The sequence below is a fragment of the Bos taurus genome, chromosome 28, assembly GCF_002263795.3.
Source record: "Bos taurus isolate L1 Dominette 01449 registration number 42190680 breed Hereford chromosome 28, ARS-UCD2.0, whole genome shotgun sequence".
Lineage (NCBI taxonomy): Eukaryota > Metazoa > Chordata > Mammalia > Artiodactyla > Bovidae > Bos > Bos taurus.
In genome coordinates, this window is record NC_037355.1 from 25,636,914 (window position 1) to 25,663,183 (window position 26,270).

General features: G+C 43.2%; 2 protein-coding genes across 4 annotated transcripts in view; both read left to right on the forward strand.

The window, feature by feature from the left end:
- The window catches only part of HKDC1 (hexokinase domain containing 1), a 60,590-nt gene extending 41,666 nt beyond the window's left edge, over positions 1-18,924 (forward strand). Inside the window, exon 19 of the mRNA XM_059882599.1 lies at positions 18,606-18,924. The gene's annotated coding sequence lies outside the window, so the exon portion shown is untranslated. The remainder of the gene's footprint in view (positions 1-18,605) is intronic.
- Positions 18,709-26,270, forward strand: part of HK1 (hexokinase 1) — a 112,543-nt gene continuing 104,981 nt past the window's right edge. For 2 of the 3 annotated variants that reach the window (XM_024986501.2, XM_059882407.1), the window contains exon 1: positions 18,709-18,798. The gene's annotated coding sequence lies outside the window, so the exon portion shown is untranslated. Of the gene's footprint in view, positions 18,803-26,270 lie in introns of all 3 variants that reach the window. The other variant, XM_059882406.1, reaches the window with a different exon arrangement.

Consider the following 26,270-nt stretch of genomic DNA (forward strand, 5'->3'; position numbering starts at 1 on the left):
GACACTCTATAAATGATAGCTCAACAAATGCTGAGCCCTGTTCTAGGCACTGAGGAACCAATGAAACATAAGGTACCGTTCCTGCTTCGTGAGGACTCACAGGCTACCAGGGAAGGAAAGGTAATAAATATATATGATACAATATGGTAAACAGGAACGAGGTGAACACGCAATTCATGACCATGTGCTTCATCCTTTAGGTAAGGAGCTCAGTCTGTGTGTGCACATGCCTGTGTGTGAACGTGACCATAAGCCCCTTTGGCGATCATGAGAAATCTATGGATTCTTTCTCAGAATGTTTTTAAATGCATTAAATCCATAGGATTTCAAAGGAAGTCGGTGGTAGTGAATTACAGTTATTAGAATATTACAGGGGCAGTGTATTAATAGACATGCTTATCGTTAATGCATTCTATGACAAACGTAATAACAATCATAGTCTTCCTGATGACTATAAACAGTATTTTGAGACATTTGCAACAATAGCTTTTATATGAAAATTTCCATGGTTTTCACTGGAGAGAAAGTTATAGGTGCAGCTGTTGCCCATATTCGTAATGGAAGGAAAGGCTAAATTATAATTAGAAATGATTAAGTTTATGAACTCCTTGCTTTGAGAGTTGTTGCACCCTCCACCCCCTATCCCTGACCATGGGGTCCAGGTTAATAATCTCTGATCAAAATAGAACCGGTGCTTACTTAGGGATAGCATATTAGCTGGCAAAGAGAGAGTATGGTTTGGATTCAGAAGAACTAGGCATGCTATTTAAACTTCCCGAACTTCCACTTCCTCATGTGAGAAAGGAGAATAATATAACAGCCAAACACAGTTGTGTGAGCAACACAAGCTGAACATGTGGACTTGTGGATAAGCTATAAGCCATTTGTACACATGTGAGGTGGTTGTGTTATGGTCGTTATGGTTGTTACGGGCATCTTATCGGGGTGTGATCAACTCAAATGTCAGCATTAAGGCCCTTCAAAGCCCATTGTCTGGACATACAAATGGCTAACGACTGGCAATTCAAGCAAATGCATTTCCCACAACCCCTTCCTTCCATCTCCACTGTCTTGTTATTCCCTCTCTTGCCATTTCACAGTTGAAATTCCTAGTGAACCATATTTTATTAGAGAAAGCAGGGGATTTGGGAGAAGTTGGAAAGTAAATAATAGAGGAATCTGGTAGCTCATATTTAGGGTGAAATACGAGGTGATTAGGATAAAAGGAAATGGCAACCCACTTCAGTGTTCTTGCCTGGAGAATCCCGGGGATGAGGGAGCCTGGTGGGCTGCTGTCTATGGGGTCTCACAGAGTCGGACACGACTAAAGCGACTTAGCAGCAGCAGCAGCAGCAGAATAAAAGAGTTGGGTAATTTCCTGCTCCAGTCAGGGAAGGAAAGAAGCTTGGGAGAAAGTGAAAATACAAAAACTCTTCCAGCTTTTTTTTCTTTCATTTTTGGTTTTTCTAATGAGAAGGAGAGAGAGAGGGGAAGAAAGGTAGGTTATTGACAACCTGAGGAATCAGAATGGTTGAGGGATTGACCTCAAGAGCAGGGATGGATTAACAGTACAAGGGAAAACTGCAAGGTCTGCAGTTCACATCATGATCTGAATGTGACCCAGTTCCTACTGAATCATCTGTGTGGTAGCTCACATGGTCTCAAGTGGCCTTTCACAAGGAATGTTCTAAGTTTAACTGGATATTCACTAGTCCCTGGAGTCAGTCACTGTTTCCTTTAATACTTGAATGAAATGGCTTATTTCTCCATACTTATTTCCAGATACTGCAGAAAGCTCTGTCCCCCAACCCTAGCATTTCAGCAGTTCTTAAAGGGAATGCTTATATCTTCCCATTGCTTCTCTAATTCCTGCTTCCAGTTTGCTTCCCACTCATCTTAGCTGATATCACAATTCCTACAGCTGCTGCCTCTCTCTGTGTTTTGCCTAATCTGTGGGACTGTCCCTTTTTGATTCCCCAAAACACCATTAACTCAAGGCCAGTGACTGGAACACACTTAGCTAAATATTTGGGGACTGTGGAGGGGGACTCCATCACAGAATAGGAAACAATTAATCAATTAACTGATGGCATAAGGTGGCAGAATAGAAGGATGTGTGCTCATTTTCTCCTGTGAGAACTCCAAAACTACAACTTGTTGCTGAACAACCATCGACTGGAGAATGTTGGGTCCCACCAAAAAAAGACACCCCATGATCAAGGGCAAAGGAGAAGCCCCAGCAAGGCAGGAGGGGCGAAATCCCGTTTAGAATCAAGCCCCTTACCAACCAGAGATGCTAGGAGGGCTCAAACAAACCTTGTGCCCACCAGGACCCAGAGACCCCACAGAGACTGAGCCAGAACTATGTTTGAGTGTCTTCTGCAAAGGTACAGGTCAGCAGTGGCCTACTGCTGGGGCAGAGACTCTGGGTGCAGCAGACCTGGGTATGGCATAAGCCCTCTTGGAGGAGGTCACCATTAACCCCACCATAGAGCTGCCAGAACGTACACAGGACTGGATAAACAGACTCTTGGAGGGCACAAACAGAACCTTGTGCACACTAGGACCCAGGAGAAAGGAGCAGTGGCCCCACAAGAGACTGACCCAGACTTGCCTGTGAGTGTCCAGGAGTCTCCGGCAGAGGCATGGGTCGACGATGGCCTGCTGCAGTGTTGGGGGCACTGAGTGCAGCAGTGCATGCATGGGACCTTTTGAAAGAAGTTGCCGTTATCTTCATTACCTCCATCACAGTTTGGCCTTAGGTCAAACAACAGGGAGGGAACACAGCTTCGCCCATCAAAAGAAAATTGTATTAAAGATTTACTGAGCATGGCCCTGCCCATCAGAACAAGACCCAGTTTCCCCCTCAGTCAGTCTCTCCCATCAGGAAGCTTCCATGAGCCTCTTATCCTTATCCATCAGAGTGAAGACAGGATGAAAACCACAATCACAGAAAACTAACCAAACTAATCACATGGACCATAGCCTTGTCTAACTCAATGAAATTATGAGCCATGCCATGGAGGGCCACCCAAGATGGATGGGTCATGGTGGAGAGTTCTGACAAAACATGCTCCACTGGAGAAGGGAATGGCAAACCACTTCAGTATTCTTGCTTAAGAGCCCCATGAACAGCACGAAAAGGCAAAAAAATAGGACACTGAAGGATGAACTCCCCAGGTCGGTAGTTCCCAAATATGCTACAGGAGATCAGTGGAGAAATAACTCCAGAAAGAATGAAGAGATGGACCTAAAGCAAAAACAACACCCAGCTGTGGATGTGACTGGTGATGGAAGTAAAGTCTGATGCTGTAAAGAACAATACTGCATAGGAACCTGGAATGTTAAGTCAATGAATCAAGGCAAATTGCTGCTGTTGCTGCTGCTAAGTCACGTCAGTCGTGTCCGACTCTGTGCGACCCCATAGATGGCAGCCCACCAGGATTCCCCATCCCTGGGATTCTCCAAGCAAGAACACTGGAGTGGGTTGCCATTTCCTTCTCCAATGCATAAAAGTGAAAAGTGAAAGTGAAGTTGCTCAGTCGTGTCCGACTCTAGCGACCCCATGGACTACAGCCTACCAGGCTCCTCCATCCATGGGATTTTCCAGGCAAAAGTACTGGAGTGGGGTGCCATTGCCTTCTCCATCAAGGCAAATTAGAAGTGGTCAAACAAGAGATGGCAAAAGTGAACATTGACATTTTAGGGATCAGTGAACTAAAATAGACTGGAATAGGTGAATTTAACTCAGATGATCATTAACATCATCACATCCAGTCCCATCACTTCATGGCAAATAGATGGGGAGACAGTGGAAACAGTGGCTGACTTTATTTTGGGGGGCTCCAAAATCACTGCAGATGGTGACTGCAGCCATAAAATTAAAAGATGCTTGCTCTTTGGAAGGAAAGTTATGACCAACCTAGACAGCATACTAAAAAGCAGAGACATTACTTTGCCACAAAGGTCCATCTAGTCAAGACTATGGTTTTTCCAGTAGTCATGTATGGATGTGAGAGTTGGACTGTAAAGAAAGCTGAGCACCAAAGAATTGATGCTTTTGAACTGTGGTGTTGGAGAAGACTTCTTGAGAGTCCCTTGGACTGCAAGGAGAGCCAACCAGTCCATCCTAAAGGAGGTCAGTCCTGGGTGTTCATTGGAAGGACTGATGTTGAAGCTGAAACTCCAACACTTTGGCCATCTGATGTGAAGAGTTGACTGATTTGAAAAGACCCTGATTCTGGGAAAGATTGAGGGCAGGAGGAGAAGGGGATGACAGAGGATGAGATGATTGGATAGCATCACCAACTCAATGGACATGAGTTTGAGTAAACTCCAGGAGTTGGTGATGGACAGGGAGGCCTGGCATGCTGCAGTCCATGGGGTTGCAAAGAGTTGGACACGACTGAGCGACTGAACTGAACCGAACTGAACTATGGGCAAGAATCCCTTAGACGAAATGAAATAGCTATCATCATAGTCAACAAAAGAGTTCGAAATGCAGTATTTGGATGCAATCTCAAAAACGACAGAATGATCTCTTTTCGTTTCCATGGCAAACCATTCAATATGACAGTAACCCAAGTCTATGTCCCAACCAGTAATGCCGAAGAAGCTGAAGTTGAATGGTTCTATGAAGACCTACAAGACCTTTTAGAACTAACACCCAGAAAAGATGTCCTTTTCATTATAGGGGACTGGAATGCAAAAGTAGGAAGTCAAGAGCTACCTGGAGTAACAGGCAAATTTGGCCTTGGAGTACAAAACAAAGCAGGTCAAAGGCTAACAGAGTTTTGCCAAGAGAATGCACTGGTCATAGCAAACACCATTCTCCAACAACACAAGAGAAGACTCTACACATGGACATCAGCAGATGGTCAATACCAAAATCAGATTGATTATATTCTTTGCAGCCAAAGATGGAGAAGCTCTATACAGTCAGCAAAAACAAGAACAGGAGCTGACTGTGGCTCAGACCATGAACTCCTTATTGCCAAATTCAGACTGAAATTGAAGAAAACCACTAGGTCTAGGGAAAACCACTAGACCATTCAGGTATGACCTAAATCAAATCCCTTACGATTATACAGTGGAAGTGACAAATAGATTCAAGGGATTAGGCCTGATAGAGAACCTGAAGAACTTTGGATGGAGGTTCATGACATTGTACAGGAGGCAGTGATCAAGACCACCCCCAAGAAAAAGAAATGCAAAAAGGCAAATGGTTGTCTGGCCTTACAAATAGCTGAGAAAAGAAGAGAAGCTAAAGGCAAAGGAGAATGCAGAGTTTGACAACATTTGAATGCAGAGTTCCAAAGAATAGCAAGGAGAGATAAGAAAGCCTTCCTCAGTGATCAGTGCAAAGAAAGAGAGGAAAATAATAGAATTGGAAAGACTAGAGATCTCTTCAAGAAAAGAATGTTCAAACTACCATACAATTGCACACATCTCACAAGCTAGCAAAGTGATGCTCAAAATTCTCCAAGCCAGGCTTCAATAGTATGTGAACCATGAACTTCCAGATATTCAAGCTGGATTTAGAAAAGGCAGAGGAACCAGAGATCAAGTTGCCAACATCCGCTGGATCATCAAAAAAGCAAGAGAGTTCCAGAAAAACATCAACTTCTGCTTTACTGACTACACCAAAGCCTTTAACTGTGTGGGTCATAACAAACTGTGGAAAATTTTTGGAGATGGGAATACCAGACTACCTAACCTGCCTCATGAGAAATCTGTATGCAGGTCAAGAAGCAACAGTTAGAACTGGACATGGAACAACAGACTAGTTCCAAATCAGGAAAGGAGTATGTCAGGGCTGTATACTGTCATCCTGCTTGTTTAACTTATATGCAGAGTACATCATGCAAAATGGCAGACTGGATGAAGCACAAGATGGAATCAAGATCACTGGGAGAAATATCAGTAACCTCAGATATGCAGATGATACCACCTTTATGGCAGAAAGTGAAGAACTAAAGACCCTCTTGAAGAAAGTGAAAGAGGTGAGTGAAAAAATTGGCTTAAAACTGAACATTCAGAAAACTAAGATCATGGCATCTGGTCCCATCACTTCATGACAAATAGATGGGGAAACAGTGGAAACAGTGAGAGACTTTATTTTTTGGGCTCCAAAATCACTGCTGGTGTGACTGTAGCCATGAAATTAAAAGACACTTACTCCTTGGAAGGAAAGTTATGACCAACCTGGGCAGCATGTTAAAAAGCAGAGACATTACTTTCCCAACAAAGGTCTGTCTAGTCAAAGCTACAGTTTTTCCAGTAGTCATGTATGGATGTGAGAGTTGGACTATAAAGAAAACTGAGCACCGAAGAATTGATGCTTTTGAACTGTGGTGTTGGAGAAGACTCTTCAGAGTGTCTTGGACTGCAAGGAGATCCAACTAGTCAATCCTAAAGGAAATCAGTCCTGAATATTCATTGGAAGGACTGATGTTAAAGCTGAAACTCCAATACTTTGGCCACATGATGCAAAGAACTGGCTCATTGGAAAAGACCCTGATGCTGGGAAAGATTGAAGGCAGGAGGAGAAGGGGACGACAGAGGATGAGATGGTTGGATGGCCTCACTGACTCGATGGACATGAGTTTGAGTAAAGTCTGGAAGTTGGTGATGGACAGGGAGGACTGGCATGCTGCAATCCACAGGGTTGCAAAGAGTTGGACGCAACTGAGTGACTGAACTGAACTGAACTAATTAATTAATTATTTGGCTATAACACACAGCTTGCAGGATCTTAGTTCCCTGACCAGGGACTGAATCCTGACCCTGGCAGCAAGAGCACTGAGTCCTAACCACAGGACCACCAGGGAAATCCCAAGAAAAAATTAAATATGAATATCAAAGTTCTATCACCCTCTCTGCCCCAGAGAATTTCTCAGCAGCCATCTTTCTCCATAGGCTCTGCTGGCTACATGTTTTATGGATTCTTCCCACTTCTCTGGAGACTTCTTTCTCCTCTTTTCTTAATTCTGGATTCCTCTATAAAGTGAAAACTTTCTATAATTTTTTTTTAAAACAGAGTAAGTGATTTCTCCTGTGGTCTCCACCCACTTCTAGGACAGCCCAAGGAACCTCACCTTTCCCAACCAAAAAGACCCATTGAGATGTTTGAATAAAAAGGGTTTTTCTCCCTAAAATGAAATCATTCTGTTCTCCTAGAGTCAAGTTACAACAAGTGCTTTTTCTTGACATAATTAAACTGCATCTGTTTAAAGTGTGCAATTTGATATAATCTGATGACCCCATTACTAAAATTAAGACAATGAACATTATCCATTACCAACAAAACTTTCCTTGTGACCTTTTGTAGTCCCTCCTTCCTATCCCTCTCTTTCTCATCCATATTTGGGTAACTACTGACTTGCTTTGTTTTCTTCTGCATTTGCTAGAATTTTATATAAATGGAAGCATTTGTTGTTGTTGTTCAGCTGCTCAGTCATGTCTGACTCTTTGCGACCACATGGACTGCAGCATGCCAGACTTCCCTGTCCTTCATGATCTCCTGGAGCTTGCTCAAATGCATGTCCATTGAGTTGGTGATGCCATCCAACCATCTGTCCTTCACTGTCCCCTTCTCCTCATGTATTTTTACATGTCTATTGATGTATTTTAAATTTTTTCTCAATTACTTACAATAATGAGTATCACCTATTAATTTAATAATATTAAACCATCCCTGCAACACTGGAATAGACTCATCTTAGTCATGGTTTATTACCATTTTTTATAACTATTGAATTTGATTTGCTAATATCTTATTTAGAAATCATGCATCTTTCCAAGTGGAATGAGCTTATAATCTTTCATTTTCATATTGTCATTGTCTTGTTTTTGTAAGGTTATACTAGTCTCATAGAAAGAGTTTTTATTTTCTGGAAGAGTTAATTGAAAGTTTTGTGAAACCCACCTATAAAGTCATTTTAACTACTTCTTCAATTATTTTGAATAATCAGACTATCTAGGCTTGCCATTTTTTTCTTGAATCAAGTTTGTAGATTATATTTTTCCAAGAATTTATCCATTTTGTCTTATTTTTCAAATATATTTGCATAATTTTTTAGATTTATGTAATTCATATGACATAAAATGCCACAGTTTAAAGTATAAAATTCAGTGGTTTTTTGAGTATTAACAAGTTGTGAGACCATCACCACTATCTAATCCCAGAACATTTCCATCACTCTAAAAACTACTCTCTGTGGATTTGCCTATTTTGAAAATTTCATATCATGGAATCACACAATATGTGCCCTCATGGGTCTGACTTCTCTCAACATAATATTTTCAAGTATTTATCCATGCTGTAGGATGTATCAGAACCCATTCCTGTTAAATGCCAAATAATTTTGTTTATCCGTTCATAAGTTGATGGATGTATGCTTGTTTCTACCTTTGGCTATTAGAAATAATACTACTATGAGCATTTTAAAATAAGTTCTTGTGTGAACATATGATTTTGAATCTCTCAGATATATATCTAGGGTGCAACTGCTGGGCCAAATGATAATTCTGTGTTTTAACTTTTTGAGGAACTTTCAAATTGTTTCCCAAAGTGACTGCATCATTTACATTCCCAACACAGCAAGCTGTGTGTGTGTGTGTGGTGTGGCATCACACCACGACTTCCTCACCAACACTTGTTAGTATCAGTCTTGTTGTTTACAGCCATCCTAGTTGGTATGAAGTAATACCTCACTATGGTTTAGATTTTCATTTCCCTACTGACTAATGATACTGAGCATCTTATTATGTGGTCTTGGGCCATTTGTTTATCTTCTTTGGAGTCATGTCTACTAAAATCCTTAGCCCATTTGAAAAAAAAAAAAAAGGTTATTTCTCTCTTTATTGTTGAGTTTTAAGTGTTGTTTATATTCAGATGTATGGTTTACAAATAATTTCTCTCATTTTGGTGAGTTATTTTTTCATTTTCTTGATAATGTCCTTTGAAGCAAATAACATAAATGATTTTATTATTCCTTCTGTTTCTGCTTTTGGTGTTATGTCTTGAAAACCACTTCTTAACCCAAAGCCAAGAAGATTTACCCTTCTGTTTTCTTTTGTAAATTTTACCTAATTTGCCTTAACCCTACTAAATGAGTTCTTTTTCCTCCTTTCCTCATTTCCCCCTTCCTTTTCTTCTTTTTCTTTTATTTTTTTACAAAATATTATATGAAAAAAATGTTTATCACAGGACTTGAAAAGGGGAGTGTACAATAAATTATCATTAGGATGGGTTAAGAGAAAATGCTTTTTGTTATTTTTATCTTGATTTCTAGTTTTATTCGGTAGTGATAATAGAATGTCTTTATGGCAACATAAAACAAATTGATATTTATAAAAAATTTATTGACATAATAGTGTTGTATTAGTTTTAGATGCATTACATGACTCGATATATGTACATATTGTAAGGTGATTACCACAATAAGTTTAGTTAAAATTCTATCCCACACATAGTTAACAATTTTTTTCTTGTGATGAGAACTTTAAAAATGTAGTCTTTGTAGCTTTCAAATATACAGTACGATATTCTTAACTATAGTCATCGTGTTGTACATTATATCCCCAGGAATTATTATCTCATAACTGGAAGTTTGTACTTTTTGATCACCTTCACCTATTTTGCCCATTCCCTATGCCTCATGTTTTGTAACCACACAAAGGTGGTATCTATGAGTTTTTAAGATTTTACACATAGTTGAGGTCATATGGTACTTGTCTCTCTCTATCTGATTTATTTAGCTTAGCATAATGCCCTCAATGGAGAAGGCAATGGCACCCCACTGAAGTACTCTTGCCTGGAAAATCCCACGGACAGAGGAGCCTGGTGGGCTGCAGTCCATGGGGTTGTAAAGAGTCGGACACAACTGAGCAACTTCGCTTCCACTTTTCACTTTCATGCATTGGAGAAGGAAATGGCAACCCACTCCAGTGTTCTTGCCTGGAGAATCCCAGGGACGGGGGAGCCTGGTGGGCTGCCGTCTATGGGGTCGCACAGAGTCGGACACGACTGAAGCGACTTAGCAGCAGCAGCAGCAGCAATGCCCTCAAGGTCCATCCATGCTGTCACAAATGGCAGGATTTTCCTTTTTTATGGCTGAATAAGATTCCATTCAATATACATGAATACCACATTTTCTTTATCCATTCATCAACTGATGGGTACTTAATTTCTATGCCTTGACTGTTGTAAATAATGCTGCAATGAATATGAAAGTGCAGATTATCTTTTCAAGATAGTGATTTCACCTCCTTCAGATAACTGCCCAAGAGTAGAATTGCTGATTCATGTAACATTCCTATTTTCAATTTTTTGAGGAATCTCTAAATTGTTTTTCCTAGTAGCTGAACTGATTTATATTCCCATCAACAATGCACAAAAATTACCTTTTCTCCATATTCTTTCCAACACTTATTTCTTCTTTTTTTGGGGGGGGATGGGGAAGAATGAGGGCAGGAAGAAAAGGAGGCAGAGGATGAGATGGTTGGATGGCATCATCCACTCAATGGACATGAGTTTGAGCAAACTCTGGGAGATGGTGAAGGACAGGAAAGCCTGGCATACTGCAATCCACAGGGTCACAAAGAGGCAGTCATGACCAAGTGACTGAACAACAAGCCTACATAATACCCTATATCTAGCTTTTTGGCTTAACAATACATCATGGATAACTATTATGATTTATGTCTTTTTTTTTTTGGTAGCTCCTTATAAGCTTAAATGAAATAACACTCACCAGCTACCCCAGTGCTGATAAAAAAAAAACAACAGTATGTTTTACAGTGAACTATTGAGGGACAGGGGATAGGGCTGGGCACAAAAATAAATCTGAAGGAGCACAGGAAAGGAGGTTGACATTTCCCAGAGAAACTGACGCGTTTGACCCATGTCCCAGGTCAGATTTATCTTCTTGGAAGCACCCAGCAGTCCCTCTGACACCTAAAGCACTTAGTGCAAAGCTCACTGCTCACAGCTCACACGGTGGCTGCGTGGTTTGTTTTTAGATATGTGCATGCATAATCTGTTCTATCATTTTGCCTTTTCATACTGTTCCTGGGGTTCTCAAGGCAAGAATACTGAAGTGGTTTGCCATTCCCTTCTCCAGTGGACCACATTCTGTCAGACCTCTCCACCATGACCCGCCCATCTTGAGTGGCCCCACACAGCATGGCTTAGTTTCACTGAGTTCGAAAAGGCTGTGGTCCATGTGATCAGATTGGCTAGTTTTCTGTGATTATGGTTTCAGTGTGTCTGCCCTCTGATGCCCTCTCACTTAGGTTTCTCTTACCTGGATGTGGGGTATCTCTTCACGGCTGCTCCAGCAAAGCACAACTGCTGCTCCTTACCTTGAACAAGGTCACCCATCCTGACCTTGAACGTGGAGTAGCTCCTCTCGGCCCTCCTGAACCTGCACAGCTGCTGTTCCTTGGACATGGGGTTGCTCCTCTCGGCGCCACCCCTGACCGTAGGCATAGGGTAGCTCCTCTCAGCCTGCGCTGTTAGCCTTTTAGAACTAACACCCAACAAAGATGTCCTTTTCATTATAGGGGACTGGAATGCAAAAGTAGGAGGTCAAGAAACATCTGGAGTAACAGGCAAATTTGGCCTTGGAATACGGAATGAAGCAGAGCAAAGGCTAATAGAGTTTTGCCAAGAGAACGCACTGGTCATAGCAAACACCCTCTCCTAACAACACAAGAGAAGATTCTACACATGGACATCACCAGATGGTCAACACCAAAATCAGATGATTATATTCTTTGTAGCCAAAGATGGAGAAGCTCTATACAGTCAGCAAAAACAAGACCAGGAGCTGACTGTGGCTCAGATCATGAACTCCTTATTGCCAAATTCAGACTTAAATTGAAGAAAGTAGGGAACACCACTAGACCATTCAGGTATGACCTGAATCAAATCCCTTATGATTATACAGTGGAAGTGAGAAATAGATTTAAGGGACTAGGTCTGATAGATAGAGTGCCCGATGAACTATGGACTGAGGTTCATGACATTGTACAGGAGACAGGGATCAAGACCATCCCCATGAAAAACAAATGCAAAAAAGCAAAATGGCTGTCTGAGGAGGCCTTACAAATAGCTGTGAAAAGAAGAGAAGTGAAAAGCAAAGGAGAAAAGGAAAGATATTCCCATTTGAATGCAGAGTTCCAAAGAATAGCAAGGAAAGATAAGAAAGCCTTCCTCAGTGATCAATGCAAAGAAATAGAGGAAAACACCAGAATGGGAAAGACTAGAGATCTCTTCAAGAAAATTAGAGATACCAAGGGAACATTTCATGCAAAGATGGGCTCGATAAAGGACAGAAATGATATGGACCTAACAGAAGCAGAAGATATTAAGAAGAGGTGGCAAGAATACACAGAAGAACTGTACAAAAAAGATCTTCATGACCCAGATAATCATGAGGGTGTGATCACTCACCTAGAGCCAGACATCCTGGAATGTGAAGTCAAGTGGGCCTTAGAAAGCATCACTACGAACAAAGCTAGTGGAGGTGATGGAATTCCAGTTGAGCTATTTCAAATCCTGAAAGATGATGCTGTGGAAGTACTGCACTCAATAAGCCAGCGAAGTTGGAAAACTCAGCAGTGGCCACAGGACTGGAAAAGGTCAGTTTTCATTCCAATCCTAAAGAAAGGCAATGCCAAAGAATGCTCAAACTATCACACAATTGCACTCATCTCACACGGTAGTAAAGTAATGCTCAAAATTCTCCAAGCCAGGCTTCAGCAATATATGAACTGTGAACTTCCAGATGTTCAAGCTGGTTTTAGGAAAGGCAGAGGAACCAGAGACCAAATTTCTATCACCTGCTGGGTCATGGAAAAAGCAAGAGAATTCCAGAAAAACATCTATTTCTGCTTTATTGACTATGCCAAAGCCTTTGACTGTGTGGATCACAATAAACTGTGGAAAATTCTGAAAGAGATGGGAATACCAGACCACCTGATCTGCCTCTTGAGAAATTTGTATGCAGGTCAGGAAGCAACAGTTAGAACTGGACATGGAACAACAGACTGGTTCCAAATAGGAAAAGGAGTACGTCAAGGCTGTATATTGTCACCCTGCTTATTTAACTTGTATGCAGAGTACATCATGAGAAACGCTTAAGCACAAGCTGGAATCAAGATTGCTGGGAGAAATATCAATAACCTCAGATATGCAGATGACACCACCCTTATGGCAGAAAATGAAGAACTAAAAAGCCTCTTGATGAAAGTGAAAGAGGAGAGTGAAAAAGTTGGCTTAAAGCTCAACATTCAGAAAACAAAGATCATGGCATCTGGTCCCATCACTTCATGGGAAATAGATGGGGAAACCGTGGAAACAGTGTCAGACTTTATGTTTTTGGGCTCCAAAATCACTGCAAATGGTGATTGCAGCCATGAAAGTAAAAGATGCTTACTCCTTGGAAGGACAGTTATGACCAACCTAGATAGCATATTCAAAAGCAGAGATATTACTTTGCCAGCAAAGGTCCTTCCAGTCAAGGCTATAGTTTGTCCAGTGGTCATGTATGGAAGTGAGAGTTGGGCTGTGAAGAAAGCTGAGCGCTGAAGAATTGATGCTTTTGAACTGTGGTGTTAGAGAAGACTCTTGAGAGTCCCTTGGACTGCGAGGAGATCCAACCAGTCCATCCTAAAAGAGACCAGTCCTGGGTGTTCATTGGAAGGACTGATGCTGAGGCTGATACTGCAACACTTTGGTCACCTCATGTGAAGAGTTGACTCATTGGAAAAGACCCTGATGCTGGGAGGGATTGGGGGCAGGAGAAGGGGACAACAGAGGATGAGATGGCTGGATGGCATCACTGACTCGATGCACATCAGTTTGGGTGAACTCCAGGAGTTGGTGATGGACAGGGAGGCCTGGCATGCTGAGATTCATGGGGTCGAAAAGAGTCGGACATGACTGAGCGACTGAACTGAACTGTTCTACCAGCTCTTCAAGTGCCTCAGAGTCTATTCTGTCCTCCCACTCCCCGCCACTCACCCATGCCCTTTCCCTCTTGTGTCTGGTACACAGAAGGCAGCACATACTGGCTGAAATTGGAGATCCATCTATCCTCTCAGAGAAGGCTGGAGCAACGTGGTCAGTCTCTGGGCCCCAGATTCTAGTCCATCTAGATTTCTGAGTCTGTTAGTGAAGCCGGGGAATGCTTTGGGGGGAACACAGGGTGGACTGTCCTGGGACTGAAGCTTGGATCTGAATGGTTGGAGAATGTCTGGAGTTTTGTACAAAGGAGAATTGAATTGTGAATGGGCTGGGAGGTTATTGTGATAGCCCTGGTGCCCTGCGCCTCCAGGGGACTGGCAGCCTGTGGGAGCACATAGCTGGCATTTTTTGCTTGAGATTACGAAGCCTTTTGCTTCCTCTGGGTAGAGACTTGAATTCAATGAACTGTTGTGGTGGGATGTAGTCTTTTTCTTTCGGAAAAATGAAACAGAGATTTGGCTCCAATTATTATGAGGTGGTGGGCAAATGAGCCGACTCTGTGGCGTTCGGTGGAAAGCCAGTGTAAGAGCATGTGGTCACATTTTTGTCCGGCATCATCAAGAGCACGGAGAAGCTGTGATTCCAGCCTCAGAGGAGGGAGCTTTTATCTCGATATGATTCTCCAAAGACCATCTTTATGCAAGAAATGTCAGAGCCCCATTTCATAGTAAGTTTCTTTGGTGCTTTATTTTGGTTGAAGATAAATTTCATATAATCACTCAAGGACTGACATCATCTTCAGATAGTGGTGTTTGGAGAGCCTTCCCAGGCCTGGGAGGTGCTGAGTGGTGGTGGGATGACCAGGCTGGAAGGCTGATCCCTGTGTTGCATTCTAGGTTTCGTCTGACTCTCCCTGGGCTGATCATCTTTCGACCCTCTTCCTCATGTTCCGAAGGAAGTTGGGAGAGCATGAGAATGCGGGTTCAAAAGCGAATTTAAGTTACTCTTTCACACAGTGTCACATTTCTGTTTCTCGAGCTCTTTGTTAGCATCAACTTTGGAGTAGGACTTGCCTAGAGTTCTCTTAGGTTTTTCAGCTTGGAGAAGAAATTGGGTGGTGCCCAACTGCAAGTTGATTGAGGAGGCTAGACTGGACTGGATGTGCAGAATGGTTAAGTGAATGTGTGAATGAATATACAACTGGTAGAATGTGATTGAGAACCTCAGATTGACACGAGAAACATGTTATGAGGGATGTTTATTCCAGAAACTAAGTAGATCCTGGCTGTTATGTAGTTAATACCCATAAGCACTGATAGTTTACATATACAGTCCAAAAACTTCTTCCTAGCCAGCCAAGTCATGAACGCAGGACTTGAAATAAACCACGTGCTAGGTGTCATGGGAAGCTTGGGCCAGAGTTAGGAATCAGATCCTTGTAACCTTTGTTGAACATTCTCCAGAATGTGAGTCAGTCTGCAAAGCCAACTTCATGTCAGTCAGCCCAGCTGAAAGCACGTGTACTTGTAGTTGTCTCTATCGTGTTTTCTCTTGCTTTAATAAAAGCATTTATAAGTATGGGATCTTCTCTTATATTTCAGATGGTCAATTATTGTGTCTTCACTAAGAACCTTAGATAAACAAGATTATCATCCTTGGGAGGTCACAGGAAAGAAGACTTTTTGCAAGAATCCAGAGAACTAAGGTTGATGAAAGGAAGTCAAAAGGAGGCAGATTTGGGGGCTTCCCTGCTGGTCCAGTGGTTAAGAATCTACCTGCCAATGCAGGGGACATGGGTTTGATCCCTGCTCTAGGAAGTTCCCACATGCCGTGAGGCAGCTAAGCCTGTGCAGCGCAACTTCTGAGCCCAGGCTCTAGAGTTCAAGGGCTGCAACTACCGAAGCTCATGTGTGGCCTGGAGCCCAAGCTCTGCAATAAGAGAAGCCACCACAATGAGAAGCCTGTGCATCACAGTGAAGAGCGGCTTCCACTTGCCACAACTAGAGAAAACCTGCAGACAGCAACAAAGATCTAACACAGCCAAAAATAAAAATAAATCTTTTTTTTTTTTTTTAAGAAAAAAGAAAAGGAGGCAGATTTCATCCCAGACATGATTAACCATCAACGGAAAAGGCTACTTTAAAGGGTGGGGTATCACCTATCCAGATCTTGTCTTGAATGGGGTTAAGAATAGGATATGATATGCCAAGTTCTTTCCAGTTTTCAAAGAATCTGATTTTACCTCCTGGAGTCTCATGTCTGGGGCAATGGATCTCAGACTTGCTAAAATGTTTGTATTTTATCCCCCATTCTCAACAACATCAAATCACTTGTCCCATTTCTCTCTACAGCTGCAGATCCCTATCAGGCTTACTCGCAGAAGATCATCTGTGAATTCCTCTTCCATAGGGAACACATGAGAAAGTGGGAGAGAACCAGAACCTATCATACTTTTAGTGGGTGAATCCACTTGACTGTCGGTATCTGGAACATAGCTCTCCACTTCATCAGTTGCAGAATGGCTATGAAGTCTTGTTGAACACAGATGGTTGGCTCCGTCCTCAAAGTTTTCAGTTCAATAGTTCTGCAACAGGGCCTGAGAATGTACATTTTAAACAAGTTCCCAGATAATGCTGCTCCCACTGGTCCAGGGAGAAGAATTTGAGAACCCTAGAGGCCCAAGCCAGTCCACTCTCAGTAAGACCCAAATCTGGAGGGATAGATTAATAATCAGTTTTAGGGCACACCCTCCTCCTTCATCCTTCTCTCCTTTTCTTTCATCAAGACTCACTTCTCCCTGGCTCAGAGGCCTCAGAGAAAACTCTGAGGACTTCCCTTGTGGTCTGGTGGTTAAGACTTCATCCTCCAATGCAGGGGATTTGAGTTCAATACCTGGTCAGAGAGCTAGGATCCCATATGCCAAAAAACAAAAATGTTAAACAGAAGCAATATTGTATCAAATTCAATAAAGAATTTTAAAATGGTCCACAACAAAAAATTCTGACCCAGACCAATGTGTCTCAGATCCAAAGTTTGTAATGTGTGACTTTCAAAAAACTTTCTATTTTTATTTTTGGCCATGCTGCTTGGTTTGTGGGATTTCTCTGACCAGGGACTGAATCCATGCCCCAGCACTGAAAGTGCCAAGTTCTAACCACTGGATTGCCAGAGAATTTCTGACTTCTTTTCTAAGTTGCTTTATTATTTATTCTTTACAATTATACTATTGAAATATTATTGATGTACAATATTATATGTTACGGTGTACAAAATAGCGATGTACAATTTTGAAAGGCTATACTCCATTCAGAGAAAGGCATTTAAAACTTTTTAAAATTTTCTTTTGCTTTTGGCCCCACGGTGTGGCATGCGGGATCTTAGTTCCCCAACCAGGGATTGAACCCTTGCCCTCAGCAGTGAAAGTGCAGAGTTCTAACCACTGGAGCCAGGGAATTCCTTCATGTGATTTCTTAACTAATCTCTCTCTCTTCCAGAGACTCTACGCTCCATGAGGGCAGGATTTAAGCAAGAAACAGGTGAAGGGACAGTAGTAGGTTACTTCCAGGATTGTGAAAGAAGGTGGAAGAGCAGGGGTTTTTGTCCTGAAAGAAGGGCCTATTGATGGAAGGAGGAAAGGAGGAGGTGACCTGGGACAGTAACTAGGACTTTTGGCTCAGGTCTACCTCGGCTCAGTCTGGCACCAACAGATGAGGTTTGTGTGTGTGCCTGCTAAGTCACTTCAGTAGTGTCTGAGTCTTTGCAAACCTATGGACATGTAACCCCCTAGGCTCTTCTGGCCATGGGATTCTCCAGGCAAAAATACTGGAGTGGGTTTTCATTCCCTTCTCCAGGGAGTCTTCCCAACCCAGAGATCAAACCCGCATCTCCTGTGGCTCTTGCATTGCAGGCAGATTCTTTACCTCTGAGCCACCAGGAAAGCCCGGATGAGGTTTATCTTCTTTATTTTTTCCACCAACCTGAGCATTTCATTTCTTCCCAGATTTAAAAACCTGAGTTGGTTTTACTAATTCTGAACTACTTGCTAACTCTAAGCCTCAGCTGCTGCACCCATAAAATGCAGAAGTCAAGCCCCAGGATGGGAGAGATCTGCGTTCAAAAGCCAGCTCTGCTTTTTCTGCTGTTTCCATGAGCCTCTGACTCAGCTTCTCTAAGCTTCAGCTTCCCTAGGTATAAGGAAAAGGTTTCTATTTCCTAAGGCTGTTGGGAAGCCTCTGGAGTCCATACACAGGAAATCTTTAGCACAGTACCTGGCACAGTGAGGGCTCAGTGCACATGGGCTTCCACTGCCATTACCGTCTTCACCATCCTCTTCACCACGGTCACCATTCCTGTCCTCCCCACCCAAGGCTTCTGTGAGATCCCAGTGGGACAAAGAACTTTATAACCATAAAGCATAACCATAAAGCACAACCATAACCCTGACCTCTGAATGTCAAGGGCACCAAGGTCCCCAGCCCCTGCCCATAAGGCCATAATAACATCCCCTTTGTTGAAAACAAGGCCTGTGTCCTTCCATCCTCAGGATGCTGGAGCAGCCTCTACACCTTCCAGTCCTTTGGTGACCCTTGATACAGTGACAAATGCATCTTTTGTCCCTTTCTGTTCTCAGGACTCCAACTAACCAACCGAAGAACTGTTACCCAGTGCATTGTTCCAAGGAAGAAAAGAGCCAAACACCCACCCACACTTGCTTTGTGCCAAGAATCTACAGTTGGGTTGCAACACAGCATATGTTGTCCTTTTGGAAAAATGAAAGTGAGACCAAGTGAAGAGCCAGCAGAGGTGTCTCAAGTCATCCCAAGGCAAGTGAGTGGGCGGCCAAAACCTGGTGGTCTGACTCTACCCGGAGCCACGCCTTCCCTGACCCTTGCATTAGATAGCTTCCTGTCCTGTGTAAAACAGGACGAATAAAGAGATACTATGATCTCAAAGGGTAGATCCTGGAGTTCAAACCCACATACTTGACTAAGGGCTTCCCTGGTGGCTCAGACAGTAAAGAATTTGCCAGCAATGCAGGAGCCGCAGATTCAATCCCTGGGTCAAAAAGATCCCCTGGAGAAGAGAACGGCAACCCACTCCAGTATTCTTGCCAGGAGAATTCCATGGACAGAGGAGCCTGGCAGGCTACAATCCATGGGGTTGCAAAGAGTCGGACACGACTGAGAGATTAACACTTACTTACTTGACTAAAGAAGCCCAGAGAGGGACAAATACTTTCCTAAGTTTACCCAGTGATATATTTATTTATTTTTGACGGCACTGACTGGGTCTTGATTGCTTTGCACAGGCTTTTCTCTAGTTGCAGCAAGTAGGGGCTGCTCTTCGTTGCAGTGCATGGGCTTCTCACTGCAGTGGCTTCTCTTGTTGCAGAGCATGGGCTCTAGTGCGTGGGCTCCGTAGTTGTGCCACAAGGGCTTACTGTTCCACAGCATGTGGAATCTTGCTGGACCAGGGATCGAACCCATGTCCCCTGCATTGGTAGGCAGATTCTTAATTCCTGAACCACCAGGGAAGCGGACACGGTGATTTTTCAACTGGACCCAAACTCACTTAAGTCTTTTGGTTTTAAAGAACTGGGCTAACAGTGTGATTTTTTTTTTTAAGGTAAAAGCTGTACTGGTATTCATCATAGCTTAATAAACTGTAAAGGGTCTCTCTCCCCTGAGTAACATTTGCCCTTCTTATTAATGTCAGTGTTTGAGCTGATGCTCTGCTGTTGAGGGAGAGTGTAGTACAGAAGTGAAAAGTGCAGGAGCTGGACCCAATCTGATCTCCAATCTCAGCTCTGCTACTTACTTGCTGTGTGACCTTGGGAAGTTACTTGACCTCTTTGAGCCTCAGTTTCTTCATCTGTAAAATGGGGTAATATTACTTATGATATGTTCTTGTGAATTAGTGTCTTGACTTATTTGTAGCAGTGCCTGAGAAATAATATGCTCTCAATAACTGCTAGTTACAGTCACCTCCAAGTGAGTTGTTTAAGGGAAATATTTGAAGTCAATTGATTAGAAGATTCATGCTCTCTCATAAAGTCTCAGATGATACCAAGAAAGCATATCTTGAAACCAACAAGGAATTTGATCACTGATATGTGCAAATGAATTGTGGATTTTTTGTTGTTGTTGTTATTAAATTCAGGTAAATGACTTAAATTGACTGACTTAAATTCAGGTAAATGACTCAAGAAATGAAGCATCTGTTTGGAAGTTGTGTTAAGATATTGGCTGTGCCAGGTTTTTTGGGAAGGGCAACTCTCAATTTACACAGATGCTCTAAATTCTGAGAAGGGAGTTGAAGAGAGACTGTCTGAGTCCCAGAAAGAGGACTCATGGGCTTACAGGGTAATGCCAGCTCCTAGAAGGGAGGAGGATATGTATGCTGATAGAACCACAGTGGGCCAGTGGAAATACCACCACTTTCCACATGAGCTCTGGGCCAAAGCAGTTTCTTAACAAAAAGAAACACTGCTTTGAATGACCTTCACACTGAGTGCCCTGGGCCAGTCCCGAGGGTTTCTTTCTCCCCTCATTCCCATCTCCTGGGTAACAGCAGATAGGAAGCCAGCAAAGAAGAGGATGAGAGCATAATCTTCTCGGCCATGTGACAGACCCGTGGTGTCTTTAAGAAACAAATACCAATGGGAAAGATGGACATTTATTCTCTGTTAGGTTGCTTTGGTGATCCAGGGTAGTGTTTGAACTAGACTTGGGAAGCTGCCTGGGTATCAGAAAGAGTGCATGTAGAATGTGTTGACGAACTGCTTTGAATGCTAGTGGGCAACTCAGCTCCTGCAGACTCTCTTTGGAGAGGGGCTGGACCTGGGGAGTGTGTGATTCACTCCACTCCAGCCTTCAGGAGGATGAGGCGCGAGGAGGCGTGGATGACATGACAGAGACTCTGGAGGACAGGCAGCTTGTGGAGGGGGACAAGGTCTCGGGAGTCTGTGAGATCGTCCCCCATGCTTGTTTCCTTGTGTCCTGCTGTGTGACCTTGAACAAGTTACAGCACCTCTCTGAATGTCCGCATCTTCTTACAACTGAGTGTCGGTCGTATTATCCCCCTTGCAAAGGTGTTACCAGGATCAAAGGAAAAAATGTATAATAACTGCAAATGAAACTCTTTCTTCTTATAGCATTATTAATAATTGGAAGGCAAAGTTTCTTTATGGCCAGCTGCCATTCAGGCCATGCTAATAGCTTCCTTGAGGGATACAAGTAATTGGATGAGATCTTCACAATGACCTACTGAAGTAGACAGGAGAGCAGTTGTGATCAGGCGACACTCTGAGGCTTGGAGGGATTGAGCATCTTCCCCGAGACCATTTAGGTAGCAGCTGGTGGAACCAGGCTAGAGGGAGGCAGCTCTCTGACTCCTGGCTCAGCACTCTCCTATTATAGATGCCCCTGGAGGGCTCAGTTATTTATTGCGATGTTAAAAAAAAAAACACCCCCAGGGACTTCCCTGGAGGTCCTGTGGTTACGACTCCATGCTTCCACTGAAGGGGGCACAGGTTCAATCTCTGGTCCAGGAACTAAGATCCTGCATGTTATGTGGCATGGCCAAGAAATTAAAAAACAAACAAACAAACATACTTTGTGGTTTACAACAATAAGCTTGAGATTCTGTGTTACAGCAATGTAGGCTGGGCTGAACTGAATGGCTGTAAAGGAAGATCCATTTCATTTGTGTATCTTCTACTCACTCCAAACTCTTCTGGTCACCAGGTGGATGGGGTTTCTCTCCCAAACCAAACAATTCCATGACACCAGAATTATAGGCCATTCTATAACTTTATTCTGACACCATCTACCAACTCCATGGGTTAAGGGCTCAATCCCACAAGGCCACCTCTTCAATGCCAGTCACAAATCCAGGTTGTCATCTGTGCTCTCCCAAACCAAACAATTCCATGACACCAGAATTATAGACCACTCTATAACTTTATTCTGACACCATCTACCAACTCCATGGGTTAAGGGCTCAATCCCACAAGGCCACTTCAATGCCAGTCACAAATCCAGGTTGTCATCTGTGCTTCTCACCAATTGACTCTGTGGATCAGAATTTCCCACAATCCTCTCTTCAAGTTTAAGTTGCTAGAACAGCTCACAGAACTCAGGGAAACAATTTACTTATTAGATGGCCAGTTTATTATAAAAGGATGTAACTTGGGAATATCCTGGTGGTCCAGCGGTTAGAAATCTGTGCTTTCACTGCTGAGGGTGCACATTCAATCCCTGGTCAGGAAACTAAGATCCCTCAAGCTGTATGGCATGGCCAAAAGAAAAAAATTTATAAGAGTATTACTCAGAAACAACAAAATGGAAAAGATCCATAGGGCAGGGTAGGTGGGAAGGGACATCCAGCCTCCATGCCCTCTCAGGGGGCACCTTCCTCACAGAACCTCCATGTGTTCATCAACCTGGAAGCTCTCTGAACCCCATCCTTTTAGGTTTTCAAGGAGTCTTCAATACACAGACAAGACAGATTAAATCACTGATATTAATTCATCTTCTAGCCCCTGTCCCTTCCCCATGGGTGGTGTGGCAGTGGGGTGGGGAGGGGCCTGAAATTCCAACCCTCAAATCACAGGGTTGTTTCCCCCTGGCAACTAGCCCCATCCTCATTAACATAAACTTGAAAGGGGCTTGTGAATAATAAGACACCCCCCTTGATCACTTGAGTTGTTTCTGGAATTGAAGCTATTTGCAGACAAAAGACCAAATATTGTAACAAAAGAGTATCCCATTATTTTTATCACTTAGGAAATTACAAGGGTTTTAGGAACTATGTGCCAGGAACAGAGACAAAGACCAAATGTATATTTCTTATTGTAAATCACATTATCACAGTGCTACTGCAGATCTGAGGCACACGTGGCTGGTCTTGGTCAGACTCACTCCTGCATTTCTGTCAACTCCCTGGTTGGCTGGGGGCTAGCCAGCCACAGATACTCAACTGGGTTGGCTATTTCTGCCCCACTGTTGCTCCTTATTAGCCAGTGGCCAGCAGGGGCTTCTTCCCATGACAGCAGTGGCAGGGCTGCCAAGAGCAGCAAGAGAAAGCCCTTTATGTGTAGGTACTTTTCAAGTCTTTTCCTGTGGCACAGTTGCTATTGGCCAATTGCCCAAGGCAAGTCATTGGTGAAACCTGGGTCTTTGGGGAACTACCCAAGGGCATGGATACAAAGAAACCTATCCACAGTTGCAACAATCTGCCATGTGTACAGTGATGAAAGGGAGAAGATGAGTACCAGGGCTCCAGTTTTTATTCAACCTAGGATTCTGTGTCATGGGCCAGAGGTTGGTGTTCTTACTCTGAGAAGTCTCCTTGGATTCCTAAAATATAGTTCCTTGTTCTTCCCCATCACAGTGCACTACTCTTGGGGGAGTTTGTAATTTCTTCAGTTCTGTCTCGCCCCAGCAAAAATTTAAATCGACAGACGGATCGGTGTTACAGCTCAATTTTACTCGGCATGCAAAGGAAAATACATCCTCAAAGCGTGAGGGTGGGCCAACCCAAAAGACGTGAGGAGAAGAGAAGCCCAATTTTGGCTCCTCTTTTTATGTTTTTTCCTCCTCCCCCTGAGCCTGCCCTATGTAAATTGGGCTAGCCAGGAGGACTGTTTGTTTCCCTGAGGTCGGTCCTCCGACCTTACTTTGTTCTATTTTGGGGGGCTTTTCCCTTCTTTGTCTTTTGGCTATCACCATTCTGGACTCCTTTTTCCTATTCTACCTACCTAACATTCCCCCCTCAAGAGATGGGAGGCCCAATTCTTTGGGAATTGAGACATCGAGGTCTCTCTGGCTACTTCCTGCAGAGCTGGGATGGTGAGGGGCATTGGGCCTCCCCCTCTTGCTAGTCTCAAGCCTCAGAGTCTTTATAATGGTGTCCATCTAAGGGTGAGTGATATTTTCTGTGGTTGGGTGTAGTTTTCTATATCCTTGTTGAACTGGCACTGCATGTTTTAGCTTGTTGACCTGGGCAGAGACAAATGGGTTAAACAATTGATAATATATGAGGCAATCATAAGCAGCATCAATATGGTGATAATAAGGATTAGTAGGGGCATTCAGTTCAGTTCAGTTGAGTTGCTCAGTCGTGTCTGACTCTTTGCGACCCCATGTTCGCACCATGCCAGGCCTCCCTGTCCATCACCAACTCCTGGAGTTTACCCAAACTCATGTCCATTGAGTCGGTGATGCCATCCAGCCATCCCATCCTCTGTCATCCCCTTCTCCTCCTGCCCCCAATCCCTCCCAGCATCAGGGTCTTTTCCAATGAGTCAACTCTTTGCATGAGGTGGCCAAAGTATTGCAGTTTCAGCTTTAGCATCAGTCCTTCCAATGAACACCCAGGACTGATCTCCTTTGGGATGGACTGGTTGGATCTCCTTGCAGTCCAAGGGACTCTCAAGAGTCTACTCTAACACCACAGTTCAAAAGCATCAATTCTTCAGCACTCAGCTTTCTTCACAGTCCAACTATCACATCCATACATGACCACTGGAAAAACCATAGCCTTGACTAGATGAACCTTTGTTGGCAAAGTAATGTCTCTGCTTTTGAATATGCTATCTAGGTTGGTCATAACTTTCCTTCCAAGGAGTAAGCGTCTTTTACTTTCATGGCTGCAATCACCATTTGCAGTGATTTTGGAGCCCCCAAAAATAAAGTCTAACACTGTTTCCCCATCTATTTGCCATGAAGTGGCAGAATAGTCCCACTGATGGGACCAGATGCCATGATCTTCGTTTTCTGAATGCTGAGCTTCAAGCCAACTTTTTCACTCTCCTCTTTCACTTTCATCAAGAGGATCTTTAGTTCCTCTTCACTTTCTGCCATAAGGGTGGTGTCATCTGCATATCTGAGGTTATTGATATTTCTCCTGGAAATCTTGATTCTAGCTTGTGCTTCTTCCAACCCAGCATTTCTCATGATGTACTCTGCAAATAAGTTAAATAAGCAGGGTGACAATATACAGCCTTGACGTACTCCTTTTCCTATTTGGAACCAGTTTGTTGTTCCATGTCCAGTTCTAACTGTTGCTTCCTGACCTGCATACAAACTTCTCAAGAGGCAGGTCAGGTGGTCTGGTATTCCCATCTCTTTCAGAATTTCCCAGTTTATTGTGATCCACACAGTCAAAGGCTTTGACATAGTCAATAAAGCAGAAATAGATGTTTTTCTGAACTCACATTAGCCAACTCCAAATTCCCCCTCGCCATGAGAAAGATCTCCCAAAGAGAGATTGTAGTCACCCCAAGAATTCTCCAACTCGTTCTTTGAGATCCTGTAGGATCTAAAGGTTTTTCTTGAGGACTGTGAGGCTTTCTTTAACTTAGTTGGAGGTATTTACCCAGAAACAACATGTCTCATTCAAGATGTCTCAAGTGCCTCCTTGTTCAGGGAGCAAGAGATCTCAGTTCAGTCGCTCAGTCATGTCAAACTCTTTGTGACACCATGGACTGCAGCACGCCATGCTTCCCTGTCCATCACCAAGTCCCAGAGCCTACTCAAACTCATGTCCATCGCGTTGGTGATGCATCTCCTGTCTATTTTGGAGTACAACCCCTGCCAAGCTGTGTTGGCTCTTTAGAGCTGCCCTGAGAAATCTTATCCCTAGAAGCTTAATTTTGGGGTTGTTCATTAGAATGGCACTCATTTGTAGTCCTGAATAGGTATCTGAGAGCTCCCAGGAGTTCACAGGTATATTGAGTGACCTCTTCTGTTTTCTTCCATGGTTTGACTCATGAGTAGTGAATCCAGGAGTTGTGTCCTGGTATCTTAACTGCTGTGGGGTAGAAAGTATTACAGGGTAGGGGCCCTTCCATGTGAGCTGGAGTTTGAGCCTTTGGGGACCCATCTTTCCAGACTTTAATTAGGATTTTAATTAGTGGTGACTCTTTAGAATTTTTCGGGTCCTGGTTGACATCCCACAAGTGTATATCTTGTTGGAATTGCCCAGTAGCCATGGTAAAGACCAGAGGGCTTGAGCCTCTGCATCTAGGAAGAGGTCATTGACATAAACAAAAGGTCTCCCATATAGCATCTCATAAAGACTAAGACCAATCTGTTCCTTTGGGTCAATATGGGTGTGGAGGAGAGCTATTGGTAAGCCTCCTTCCATCCCAAGGAGGTCTCCTGGGTTTTCTTTTTTATTGCTGATTTTAAGAATTTGTTGACTCTCTCTACTTTTCCTGAAGACTGAGGCCTCCAGGCACAATTGAGATAATAAGTAATGCCCAATGCTTTAGAGACCCCTTGGGTGACCT